At 43.2% G+C, this 13,803-nt stretch overlaps 1 protein-coding gene across 4 annotated transcripts in view; it reads left to right on the forward strand.

Moving 5' to 3' along the window:
* Positions 1 to 13,803, forward strand: part of SETBP1 (SET binding protein 1) — a 333,388-nt gene that overhangs the window by 86,373 nt on the left and 233,212 nt on the right. The window lies entirely within an intron of this gene.

Below are 13,803 nucleotides of genomic sequence, written 5' to 3' on the forward strand. Positions count from 1 at the left end.
CCTGATAAGGATTGCTTGGTATTTACAACATGTAAAATAAACTCCCCCCCCCCCCCAAAGAAGTGCATTTTTGCTACTTGGCCAACATGACTACTATGGGGGGAAAATACAGTCTTTTGGTTCCAATATGTAGATCAGACAGAACAAAAGAACCACACAACTTTCCTTCTTTTTAAAATATTTATTTACCTCTTAAGGGAAGGAAAGAAAAGTCAAGAGGAGAGAAAGGAAACCCTGTCAAGAGCTAACTCAAATCAAGTTTCCTGGCTGTATGGAAATTGCCTGGATGGGTGTGTTGTTTTCCCCCTGCTGGGACTCCAGGGGTGGGAGAGCTTTCTTAAAGGACTGGGGTGTTTCCAATGGAGAGAGCTAGATAATATTTTGCGCTAAACTCAGATAATCAATCAATAAGGATTGGTAGAGGAATACTGCGTGCTTTTCCAGTGGCCTGGGGAGGCAGAATACCCTGGACCAGTCCTCTTCTGCCAGTTTATACTCTAGAGGGGTAGGCACCAATGAAGGATCAGGTAGTGAGGCGAGACAAAGGAAGGCTGCATGACACCTTGTCCTTATGATAATTGCATCTCATATCTGGGAAGTCCTAACAGTTTTCATATCCATGACCCCATTTAACCTTCACTAGATCCTTACCTGAAAGAGGCTAGTGAACTTCAAAGAGCGCTGGCTTTGGAGTCAGAATGCTCAGACATCTGGGATTTCCCACGAGTCAAATAACTACAAAAAGCCACTGTTTCTCTTCTATAAATGTACTTTCCTCATCCCTGATCTCACTCCTCCCAGGGTTATTAAAAGGGTCAAATAAAATAATGGATTTGAAATTGCTCCATAAACTCTGGGAAACATGACACACATGAGATCCCTGCACGTTCCTGGGGACAGATAATAAACGTTCTGCACATTTTGGGGTGAAGACACACTATGTTAATGGGAGCCGAAAGATCGGATACTTGCTCAAGATCTCATGGCTTATCTCTAGCAGAATCCAGGGTTTTCATCCAGGAAGAGGTATTTCTTGTGGAATCTGTCTGTGGTTGCTTCAACCACTGTGGGAATTCAGATGAAAAGGAAACCAGTGAGAAGTAAATTTATGAGGCAAATTTCATAAATCATTAGTGTCCATGGAACTCCTCAGATGCAATTTTTTTAACTCACAAAATAGAAAGATAGTTCCAAGACCTATTTAGGGTAATGGTGGTCATGTAACATTACAGAATGTTGGCAGTACATGGGCAATGACTTGAGAGGCCACGTACCAAAATAATAATAATAAAAATAATAATAATAAAATAAATAAAACGAAGGAAAAAAAGACAAGGGTAATGGGTAATAATATTCTGTTGTGTTTTATAGTTTTCTCAGACTTCCCTGGAGATTATAATCCTATTTGATCATTTCAGAACCCTATGACATAGGGAGGAAAGGCATTTTTATTTATCCTTCCATTTTCAGTGCAAAACCTAAGACCTTGGGGAGTTTAAAGAATTTGTTCTCGGGCATAATACCTATTAAGTAATGAGTTGACTTTAAATTCTTATCTTCATGGTGCTAATGCCCCCAGTTGTTTACATTAAAATTTGGGTAATTGTGGGTTTTTTTTGCTGGTACTGCAGATTTACTGTAGATTTCCTGAAAAGAAGTGGGAAGCCCTGCTCTAAGCAGCCTAATGTAGGGGTGAGGGGTGGGGTCCCCTGGGCTCATAGTCTGGGTCCTGGAAAGCCACTGTCACGGTCTTGGGTAAGTTAGTGCCGTTGCTCTCTGTTCTGGAGGGTGAAGGAGTTGGACTAGATACCTGGATGAAAGATATTACAATATGGAGAATAGGAGTTTTTCTTCATGATATGCATTCTCTAGTAATCCCTTTTTATTTTGCAGAGTATTTAAAAGTGTTTTCAAGGATATATCATCTTTTTTCATTCTTCCTGACATTCTTTAGAGAGGTTGGCTCGTGGATGATTTTTATGACTTCTTGCCATTTTTGCCTTTCTGTTGCTTAGGCAGGCCCAGCCTAGACCCTGCTCAGACACCGTGCACTTGCTGTTATCTGTGACCTGCTCCTTTTTGTCCCTTGGGTCTGACTCGCATGTCACTTCTTCAGAGGGGCTTCCCACATGCTCTCAGTTAAGGTTCCCCTGGCCTCCCTCTTTATCACAGTGACCTGTTTTTTTTTTTCTTTCAGGTAATTTATACCTGAATAATGAATGTTATGTATTTGTTCACATCATTGTCTTTCTCTCCATGCTTGGATTTAAACTCCCGTAGAGCTGTTTCCCTTGTTCTGCATTTTACACCAAGTACCCAAAATAGTGCCTTGCACATAATAGGAGCTTAATATCTGTTGGCTGAAATAAACATCTTAGGAGAAATTTAGTGACTTGCTCAAGATTACATAGTCAGTGAGTGACTGACCTGGGACTAGAGTTAAATCTCTCTGCTCCTAGTTTAGTTTTCATCCCATTTGATATTATGCTGCCAAAATGTATGCATATTTATGCCTGGGAGTTCCTGATGACGACTGATAAAATGTAGAATGATCCTGAGGCATTTGTGTGAAACTGAGTATGTTTCTTAAGGGAAATGAGGAAATCCCCGAGGCTTATACCTTTCAGTTGATGATAACAGAACTTTATAATCTATGTACTTTGTATGTTCAACATCAATCATCCCTTATTTGTGTAACTCATTTTTAAAGGAAGCTTATTTTAGGAGCACTTTCCATATTTCTTATTGATGACTATTGGATTTTAACATACATAAACCCACGGCTGTGCACACGCAATCCCAAGAGAACATAAACAATGACATGTGGGTCAGATTCCTGGTAAGACCCCAGAGATTTTCTTTGTGACAGAAGCTCAAAGGGCTTTGGTTGTGAGGCATGAAGTTGCTGGGATATGGCTGTTCCCGCTGAAATCAAACTCAGAAGTTACATTACAGGTATTTTTTCAATGACCTAGTTTCCCTCAGTCACCCATTATGAATCCATGAGTTTGCTGGAACTAGTTTTGGGGATCAGGCAGAGTTGGGTGTCACCTAGATTACTTCTCAGTTGCATAGTTTACTTACTGCTGTGTGAAGCACATTGCTTGAGTTCGCCCTATATTTTCTCTTCTGAGCATTATGGTGATTCCCTCTGGATGAAAAGTTTTGAGGGTGACAAGACTTCCCAGTCTCTCAACTTTCTGGTATCTTCATTCGGCCCTTCTCTTCCCTTTAGAGACCAAATGTTACCAATCTATCATTTTAAGACCATTGTTCTATGTCCTTGTTGATTTTAGGTGTGGTTCTTCGTTTCTGTTGTCCCTTTGTTGAGATATAACATCCCCAACAGCACATGACATTTCAGGTTAGGGCTAAGTATGATATCATAAAAGGACAGGTCAGCACTGACTTATTCTCTTCTGTCTGTAGTGACATGCCAGAGTTTTTGCCACTTTGGATTTTGTCAGTGTGACCCCACTCATGACTGAATGGACAGCCACATTGTCTTATAAGTATACTTCCAGAACCCGGACACTAAATCAAAGTATTACATGTATTTTTGCAAACTGAGCACTTTTTCAGCTCTTTCCTTCTCTTCATCTAGTCTCCCAAGACTTTCCTATTTCCCGATTTTTATATATAGCTTTTTCATGGGGAAGTTCTTCTCCTAGATCATTTCTATCAGCCCTACTGTTGATTTTTTAGAGAGGCCACTGATGAGACATATAAGATAGGCCCATTTGTCCCACCGTTCATTCCCTGTCTCTAAACCAACTTCTTGTCTGTGACAGAGTATCAGCTCTATTCCTTGGAAATGCAGTATTTTAACAGTTCTTGGTTGATACCTTTTTCAAAGCTTTTGAAAGCTACAGAGTTGACTTCAGGATTTTCCCTGTATACGTGCTTATTGACTCACACAAAGAACACAAACATCCTAGACTTTTGGGGTTGATATTGCCATCAGCTCAGATTTAGACCCCAGTTCTGGCATTCCCACCAATCACAGCCACATGGTTTTATGGCCCTTTGAATTTTTTTTTGCACCACCCATTTATGGCATCACTGTGCACTGTTATGTACTCATAAGCAGAAGTCATTGGCCAAAACAGAGGGGCAAGTATACTATAGGGAACTTGGAGATCTTACATTTGCATAGATAAGCCTTCATGGTAAAGACCAAGGGACACAAACAAGATGAAGACCCCATGTAGGACCTATGGGAAGGAGAGAATGTGTTTCAAGCTCTAATACAACATCAACTCTTTTTGGCAAAGAGAAGCTATCCATGGGAGAAAGAGAAGGGTTTTGGCATCAGTCAAGTATTCCCTGAAGATTTGGGGTTTGCTCTGACCTCCTCCCACACATGAATACCAAGTTCAGTGGTGCGCAGGGTTAGACAACCACATGGGACCCAAGGAAGGAAGGCTTGTATTGACTTTCACTTGATTTATTCAAGCAATTGAGTTTGTCGGGTGAAATGTGATCGTCTCCATCAGCTGTCAGGCCGAGATGCTCCTGTCACGCTGTCAGTAGCTTTCAGTTTCTGACCCTTCTCTCAAATTCACTGTCTGTTTAGAGAGCAGACCAAAGATGCTCTGGGTACCAAGAAGGGAAAGCATTTTTGAGCTGTTACCTGGGAATCAGTTTACAGACTTTAAAGCCCTGTCAATTTAATCCTGATGGTGTGTAGTCATGTACAAGGGACAGGAATGCTTTTGAAGATAATTTAGATTTCTCTCTTTAGGAATGATTTTATTTATGAGGAGATGAGCGTGAATAGCGCCAGGATGAGAAAGGGCGATGCTGTGCAGGCAGGCTTGTTTCCTTAGTTATGGTGATATAGCTTAATTCAATATAGTGCAGTCACAGTAATTGGAAGGATATTTCATTTATATTGCACCTGTCAGCCTGAAGTACTGTTCAGAGTCTCCGCAAACAGGTACTGCTTTCCCTCCCAGAAAAATGCCTCTGAGTCAAAGATGGAACTGAAACAGGCCTCAGAAACCCTGATCACATGCACAGCTGAGTGCACTGTGGCGGTAGACAATCTGAGGACAGGCACCCCACACTTTAGGACACAAGTGAATTAATGAAAAGAGATGTAGAAGCAGCCTTTGTGGAAGTCAGTAAAAAAATCAACAACTTAGGTGCTGGTATTTTTTAAAAGTATGGGAAAGTTCTTGCTTAAGAAAAGACGTGAAAGAAGAAAAGGCTCCCTGTAATGTGAATAAGGACCTTCTGATTTGTCTGTTGTACTCATTTGGACTTTTATACATTAGTATTATGTTTTGTTTTGTTTTGTTTTTTCCAAGACAGGAAAAGAGCTTTGCGTTAAAGATCAGAAATTAAATGCAACCCCAGAAGTTAATTTCCCAGATGATGTTTGGTGGAAATAACCCTTCAGCCACTGAAAGAAGCTCACCCTTAGGAATATAGAATCTTAGTTTCCGGTCAGCTCCTGGGAAGGCCCGTCTTGAGAGTGGAGAGAAATGATGTCAATTCTCTTGAGCAGATGTGAAGAAAGGCTACCTCCTCGAGAACCTCTTTCCCCAGCAGCAGGAGGTAGAGATAGTGGGAAAGGTGTGTCTTTGGGGACCTATCTGGTGACTCTAGGGGACAGTGTGTAATTTCTGATGCACTTGCAACTAGGATGTCACTGGATAGCAGCTGGCTTGTGGACTGTAGAACCTTCAGTGTATATAGAACTCCTCAGACCATTTGTGTTTTCTCTTTTTAAAATTTCTGAAAACAGTTTTATGTTTTCAATTACAGTTTACATTCAATATTATTCTGTATTAGTTTCATTGTACAGCATGGCGGTTAGACACTCAGATGCTTTACAAAGTGTTCCCCTTGATAGTTCCAGTACTCACCTGGCACCACACATAGCGATTGCCATATTATTGACTACATTCCATGCTGTACTTTATATGCCCGTGACTATTCTGTAACTACTAATATGCACTTCCCAATCTCTTCACCTTTTTTACCCAGTCCCCCAAACCCCTCCCCTCTGGCAACCATCACTCTGTTCTCTGTATCTACGAGTCTGTTTCTGTTTTGTTTGTTTGTTTGTAGTTCTTTAGATTCCACATATAAATGAAATCATATGGTATTTGTCTTTCTCTGACTGACTTATTTCACTTAGCATAATACCCTTGACATCCATCTATGCTATTGCAAATGGTAAGATTTTGTTCTTCTTTATAACTGAGTAATATTCCAGTGTGTGTGTGTGTGTGTGTGTGTGTGTGTGTGTGTGTGTGTGTGTGTATCTCAGCTTTTTTATCCAGTTGCCTATTGATGGCACTTGGGTTGCTTCCATATCTTGGCTATTGTAAATAATACTGCAGTCAACACAGGGGTGCATATATTCTTTCGAATCAGTGTTTTGTATTTCTTCAGATATATTCCCAGAATTAGAATCACTGGGTCATAAGGCAGTTCCACTTTTTATTTTTTGAGGAAACTCCACACTGTTTTCCACAATGGCTGCATCAGTCTGCATTCCCACCAACAGTGCACGAGGGTTTCCTTTTCTCCACACCGTCGCCAGCACTTGTTGTTTGTTGATTTATTGATGATAGCCAGTCTGACAGGTGTGAGGTGATATCTTTCTCTGTTTTTTTCTTGATGAATCTCCTACTGAAGGTCTCATGGTGTAACTTTAGATGGCTGAAGCCACTGGCAGAGTGAGGGGGAACAAGTGCCTGGAAGCCTGCCCTTGCTCTGAGAACATTCTGTGGAGCTTCAGGACCTTATCTTTGCAATATTTCCACTCCCTTATGTTTTCATTTGTTCTTCTAGATACACTCATCAGAAGGAAGCAACATTGTTTATGGAAAAGGCAAGAGCTCAGCATTAATTTAATCTGTAAATGATCAGTCATAAAATTGATCATTTGAACATATGAACCACTTCCCACTCAGAAACTTATTTTTCCCGTGTTTTATAACAAATTGCCAATTAAGAAAGTCTGTGTCCCTCGGATCTAAATGTAGCCAGCGGTAAATTCTGTCTAGTGACAGTGGCTAAGAGGACACAAGGATTATACAGAAGGCAACAAGGAGTTTGTCCCTCCTTTACCAAGACTAGCTCGGTGACCTTAGAGAAATCACTTAACTACCCTCTTCCTCTACTTTTCCCCCTGTAAGGGGAAGGACAGAAATGCTGTTGGTGTAACTTTCCAGCTCAGTATTTGTGAGGTTCTAAATTTAAAGCTGCACAAAATCCATTTATCTAAGTAATGTTTTCTTCCTGTGTGTCTCAGCAAGTACTAGCACGTGCTCTTGAATCTGAATTTATGCAGTTCATTGGAGAATGTAGGAAAAATAGGACAGGATCTAAGTGCTGGTCTGGACAGCACGTGGGGGCCACTTGGCGAGTTTATCTGAGCCGTGTCCACTTCACTCTAATGCCGCCAGCCACTGACATTCTTATTCGGGCAGCGGTCTGTCACCTCCTGCTCTCTCTCTTCTCCTGTTTTTTCTCTGCCTGTCTGCTTAAAAAACAAACAGAATATTTTATTTTCTGGGGATTCTCTGTTCTTATTCATTAACCGAGAAGGAGGAAGTAGGATGGACCCTGTGCTTTGAGCAAACTGGGTCTGTTCCATCTTGTACGCATAGTAAACTCACTCCTCCCACATTCCTGAAATTTAGCAAAACCAACTCTGACACGCCTGGTTTATGTTAGTTTTATTTCAGAAAGTACTTTTCCACACCGATTCCTCCTGATAAGGCCTGTCCGGAGCTGCTTTGCTGGCCCCAGGAGAGTCCGAAGTCATTGTGTGACAACTGTGGGATCCAATTCACTGGACAAACCCAGGAATGATGTAATTTACCAAGATCTATTCTTTAAACCAAACCCCCACCCATTATGAGATTTCCCCCCCCTTTGAATCCTGGTAGCTGCTGCCCAGATTACAGCTTTGTGATCTCTGCAGGGAGAACAGGCTGTGTTTTATGTGGAAGAAATCGCCACATATCCCACTGTCAGTTTTCCTTCTGATTACTTTTGCTCCACAGAGGGGAACATGGGTACTTTTGGCTCAGCTTAAGAAACAACAAAAAAAACACCAGACACAACAATAATATTAATAAAACAGAAAACTCGTCAACCAAATCCATTAGTTTGTCAACAAGTGTTACTCTGTTCTTTCCCTCTGCCCAGCCCTTTGAAAGATAAAAGGCAAGGCTAAGGCACTGCTTCCAGCTTCTTAGTCCCACGTGGACTAGTGTTTACAGAGATTTTGTTTCCCGAGCAGAAGGTATTTATTAGATAATCTTTCATTAGTTTTCTCATTTTGGTTAATCAGAGCCAAGCAGAACTTCTGATCCATGATAGCCAGTATAGTTACACTAAGGTGCTATAAATCCACCCGATGCTGAGGACTTGGCTGTTTCACTTACTGTGGGCAGCTTCATCCCCAGTACATGTAAGATCCCACTGTGCCTACTCAGTAGATTCCCGTGATTCATTCACAGAGCTGCAGGGCAGGGGCTCTCAGCATTGGCTGCCTATCAGAATCACCTGGGAAGTGTTTAAGAGCTAGGATGCCTGCATCTGAACCCCACGGTTCTGTTTAGTTGGTGTGGGGGTGCTGACTGGGCATTGGGGTTTCAAAGAGGTGTGCAGTCCAAGTGTTGAACTGCTCACTGTCCTGGGTGCTCCAGAATCACTTGGCCAGAACGTCTTGCCTCAGAGAAGTTTACAGTTTGTTTGGTGAGATAAAATGTACATTCCTAAATGAGACCAGGCTGAAGAAATGTAAAACCTGGATCAACTCTAAGAGCATTTGTTTCTTCAAACACATTTGTGTAGTCAGTAATGTATTCATTCAGGAATATTGATTGAACACCTAGTATGTGCCAGGCACTGTTGCAAGCCCTGAGGGTCGAAAGGGAGCCGAGCTGGTTGGGAACCTGCCTTCTGGAGCTTACGGAAGTCCATGGACAGCTCAGTGCTGGGGACCGGGGGTGCTATAGGCAGGCCTGGAAGGCTTGGTGGAAAGGACAAATTCAGAAGGAGGCCTTTCCTGGGACTACAAAGAAGGTAGGAGACCTAGCCTTCAGCCATCATACCACGGGAGAGCTTTGGATTTTCCCGAGGCTCCTCCTATGTGGTCTTGTTCTTTCCTAAGTTTCCCAGTAGAAAGTACATGAGTTTGGATTAAAATATGCAGATTATGAATCTTCAGATCTTTCAAAGAGGATCTGAGACACCCACCTTTGAGTGAACTTTTTTCCTATTAATGTGTGGTCAGGGCCAGCCATTGGGATGATTTTGCCCCTACCCCTAGGGGATATTTGCTAATATCTGGAGCTGGTTTTTTTTGGTTGTCACCACTGGGAAAGAAGTGCTTCTGGCACTTCCTCACCAGCCCCAAGGTTGATTTCATCTTCGGGGGGGGGGGGAGAGTATATTCAAGGTCTCTACACCTCCCCTAAACCACACTCTTTCCCTGAGCTTTCAGCACTTTGGAGAAATTCCCACGGAGAAGAAAAATTGCACTTGGGTTGCCCATGCTCAATTTTAATAGCAGCTGGGCTTCCCCCTGTCTGATGCCGAAACTGAAAGGTTGATTTTTCCCTCTTGGGGGCAAAAGAAAGCGAACAAATGCCTCCTTGGACATTTAGAACTTCTAAATAAAGTTGTAGCTCAAGTTTTGAAAAGCAAGAGTGATGTCAGCTGAGGTAGAAGGGCCGGTTGTCCTAATAGGGTGCCTCAGAGGAGGCAGAAAACCATTCACTTTGCTTCTTCCTCCGCTCACTGACTGTGGACAAGACACCGATTTGGAGCCAGAAACCGGCATTTGAATCCTAGCTCTGACTTTCTTAGCCATGCAGTTTTTGGGCAAACCATCTCCTCTTTCTCTGCCTGTGTTCCATCTTCTGTAATCTGGAAACGTACTGCTCAGTTGGAGCTTGGGCGAGCATTAGATTTCATGCCCATCAACTGCCTGCACAAATGGTAGCTTTTCCAGTGTCATCTGTAAGTGGGGAGGACAGGACTGGGTGGTCCCCGACATCCCATGCAACCCCTATACTCAAATACATTGTCATGTTGGGAAATAGGAGGCTTGGCTTGCACTAAAAAATAAGGAGGAAGGGATTTGTATTTGTGCCCAAGAAAAGATATCAATGTCTGCATATGTCCTAAGCAAATAATTTTTAGGTCCCATCCACTTCCCGTGACTGGAAGGAACAGCAAGCGCCAGGGGCCAGGCAAAGGTAGTGTTTGCTGTCTGGCGGAGAAATGTAGCGAGAGCTGTACCTGAGCCCACCTCCCGGGGAGCAAGCAGTGTGGTCCAGTTGCCCTCTGAGCCTTGCCCGGTAGAGCCAGCGCAGGGACAGCTGCCAGTGCCTGCTGGCACATGGACCTCCACGCTGCCCACTGCACCTGGACTACCTGAACCTGTGGCCCGCATTCCTTCTCCCTTCTCCCTGCCAGCCTGGCACCGGGATGTGTTAATTGCCTTTTACCTGACCACTTCCCCGTCTTGCCTTGCCTCCCCTCCCCGCATACCACACCTACAGAATACGAATATCCTTTTTGATGTTGGCCCCTGTTAGAAGTTCACCTCCCACTTCTTTTTCTCCTTCCAAAGGAGAAGAACCTGAATGCCACACACGGTGTTATCTTGCTCTGACTTTGAAGAGGAATTTCTCCCCTTAGGGCTCTATTCCTGGTGTAGCATAATCTAAGGAGAGAAAAAAGTTTATCCCAGGGAAGCCAAAGCAGCCAAGAGTTATTCAGAGTGTCTGACTGCCTGTTATATTTAGTAACTACTCGGAGGCGAGCTGGAAGAATGCTCAGAGCCTTCCAACCAGTGGTTCCTTTGATTCCTTGTGGTTACTTAGGATGGCCAGAGGAAGAAAGTGCCCCTTAGCCTTGTGCCACCTACCTGACTATTGTTATGTGGGTGCGCTCGGATAGGAGATGAAGGAGAAATGCAGTTATAGAATATTCCAACCATAGAATTAAAGACAGAGACTTTAAAATTGATTTCTGGCCAAACTTCCCCCTTTTGCCGTGTTGACCATGTTGAACTTGATCTTGCTTGATCCTCAGAACTTCAGTTTTATTACCTGTAAAATGAGGCACCTGGACCTGATGGATGCTCTAACCCTCCGCTGCACATTGAGGTCATATGGGGAGGTTTGGATATAGATGTCGTGGCTCCATGGCCAGAGATGCCGACTTACAAGGTCTGATACACACCGGGCATTGGCACTTTGTCAGCGCTCCGCCTCAAGTGCTTCGAATTCCCGACTCCTGTTGACAATCACTGGGCCAGATCAGTGCTTCTCAGAGTGTGGCCCCAGGACCAGCAGCAGCAGCAGCGGGAACTTGTTAGAAAAGCAGATCCTTGGACCCCGCCCCAGACCTGCTGAGACTGAGGCTTGGGACCAGCCATGCATTCTGTCAAGCTCTCCAGGTAGTTCTTATGCATGAAAAAGTTTTAAAAAGCAGTAGGTTTGAGAACTTTTTAAAGGTTCTTACTAGGTTTCAAAATCTATAATCCTATAAACAGCCTCAATAGGGTACAAGAGGAAGCCAAGGCCACACAGCTGGCTAAATAGATAGTGAAGCCCTTACTAGAATCCAGGTCTTTGAACTCCTGTTCAGAGCTCTCTTAATTGTCCAATTAGGAAGATGTTGAGGATTTGTGACATGTTTTTCTCTCTGTGTCTCTGTCTTCTTGGGTTTAGCTTCTGTGGGCCACAGGATTGTAGAGATAATGTTATTTTTAGCTCATGTTTTACCTGCAGTGCAGGATATGTTGTAAAGAGAAATTACTTTTTAATTCTTAGGCATGTGGCAAGGGGTGGATTATCTGTGAGTTCTCGGCCACTCTCTCGGTCTGTGTAAGTCCTGTGACTGAGCAGTTGGTGTTAAGTTGGTTGACAGGTGAACGTCAGGCTTGCAGCCTGCTGAGAGTGAAGAGGGGAGTGGGCGAGGCACCCTCGGTTCTCTCAGGACACAACTGCAATTTTCTCAGTGCGTCATTAACATTATCTGGGATTGCAGTCCTCATATTGCATTTTGTAAAATTCATTCTCTGTACTGGTTACAGCAGTTTTAAAAAGATGCTCTTATGTGGGGTCTGGGGTGAGTTTTTGGGGTGATTTTACTGTTTTAAGAAATAATTTTAGCTGACTGTCCGAGAGATGAATGAAGGACTTGCTCTCAGTAATCAACAGCCCAGAGGCAGAACTGGGACTGGCTCCCTGGCCTCCTCACCCACACAGGCCGAGGGGTCAGGAGTTAGGAAGAGCAGAGGGGGCTTCCCGGAAGATTTGAATCTGCACCCGTTGGGAAGATGACTGGAGGCAATGAGATCGGGAACCCCAGGCTAACGAGGCTGATGGAAGGAGCCTTAGAGATTTTCCAGGACATCTCTCAGTTTATACAAGCGACATTGAAACTGCTGGAGGTCACAGGTACTGAAATGGAACCCCATCTCTGCAATGTCATTCTCACCCAGTGCTCTGTCTGCCTGGCGCTTAACATCATTTTTTAAAGTCACCACAGTAAATCACGGGAAGATGTGCTGGCCCTCTTCCCTTCACATTGCACCTCAGGCATTATTCTTGAGTAGATGTTGAGGCCGGATGTGACTTGTAATCCTGCTTCAGTGTTTTTAGGGATGTAGCGTGGGAGACAAACTATTTCTTAGGATCTGAGATTGACATGCCGTAATTCTTCCTTGGGTCGTTATAAGGAAATGTTGATGGACACAAGATCTTCTAACTGACATTACAGTCGGGGCTCAGATCCAGTGGAAGGTTATGACTTTTCCAGATTTGGCTGAAGCCCTGCCCTCTGGTTTCAAGAAAAATAGGATTGCCATTGCTGCAGAAAAGCAAGACATCAGAGTGCTGCTTTTTTTTTAAGGGGCAGTAGGTCTAGAGCACAGAATAGCGGTATCTTATCAGGACATGTGATTGTGAATAGCATTGCTGCTTGCCAGGGCATTTTATTGATATAATCGGAATCTTCTAACAGTCCTATTGCTGTTTCCCACTCAGTTCTTTCTCCCTTCATGTCATACCATGGCTTATAAAAGTGCTCTAAATAATTGTGATTATTGCTAAAAGAGCATATGTGGTCTCTTAGTTGGCCAGTCTGAGATTCCTCTTGGATCCCGTGATGTCAGTGACCTCGGAAAGCCTATTTTTTATGCATCGATACTCAGCACACTTGAAACCAAGTCGTCTTGCTCACAGCCTGGCCTGAGTTCCTTGTATTTAGTATGGATTTTATTAAAAGTACAATGGGGGGGGGGGTGGAATAATTTTAGAGAAGGTTTACTAAGAGTGGCAGGGGAAGTTGTTTTTCCAATCAGTCTGCTCACCTGAAGATTCTGAGGGTTTCTGAATTTGTTTATTGGTTACATACAGGAGTGAGGTTATCTGATGAAAACCTGAAGTATAGTTTTGATGTGAAAAGGCTGCAGGTAGCAGGTCTATTTTTAAAAGCCTGAGAAGACCACACCAGTATTTCATGCTGACCCCGCATTTTGAGAGACTGAAGTAATTTTTTTGAAAATCACCCACTCTCTATATAAACATACATATGCATGCACATGCCCTCCCTCTGTAAGTAGAGTTCCCTGGACATCAGCTCTTATCTTTCCAATTATTGGTAATGGGGAGAGATCACCAGGGTCTTTTAAGGTGAGTAGAAGTTTGTTCCTTTAAGGAATGCCTCTAGACTATGTTTTCCATGGTTCCTTGCTGTGTTCTTATATGTTTCAGTTTTCTTTCTCACTGTCAGAATGCTAGTCTTTCTTTTTGC

This window comes from Miniopterus natalensis, chromosome 7 (assembly GCF_054644295.1).
Source record: "Miniopterus natalensis isolate mMinNat1 chromosome 7, mMinNat1.hap1, whole genome shotgun sequence".
NCBI classification, from domain to species: Eukaryota; Metazoa; Chordata; class Mammalia; order Chiroptera; family Miniopteridae; genus Miniopterus; species Miniopterus natalensis.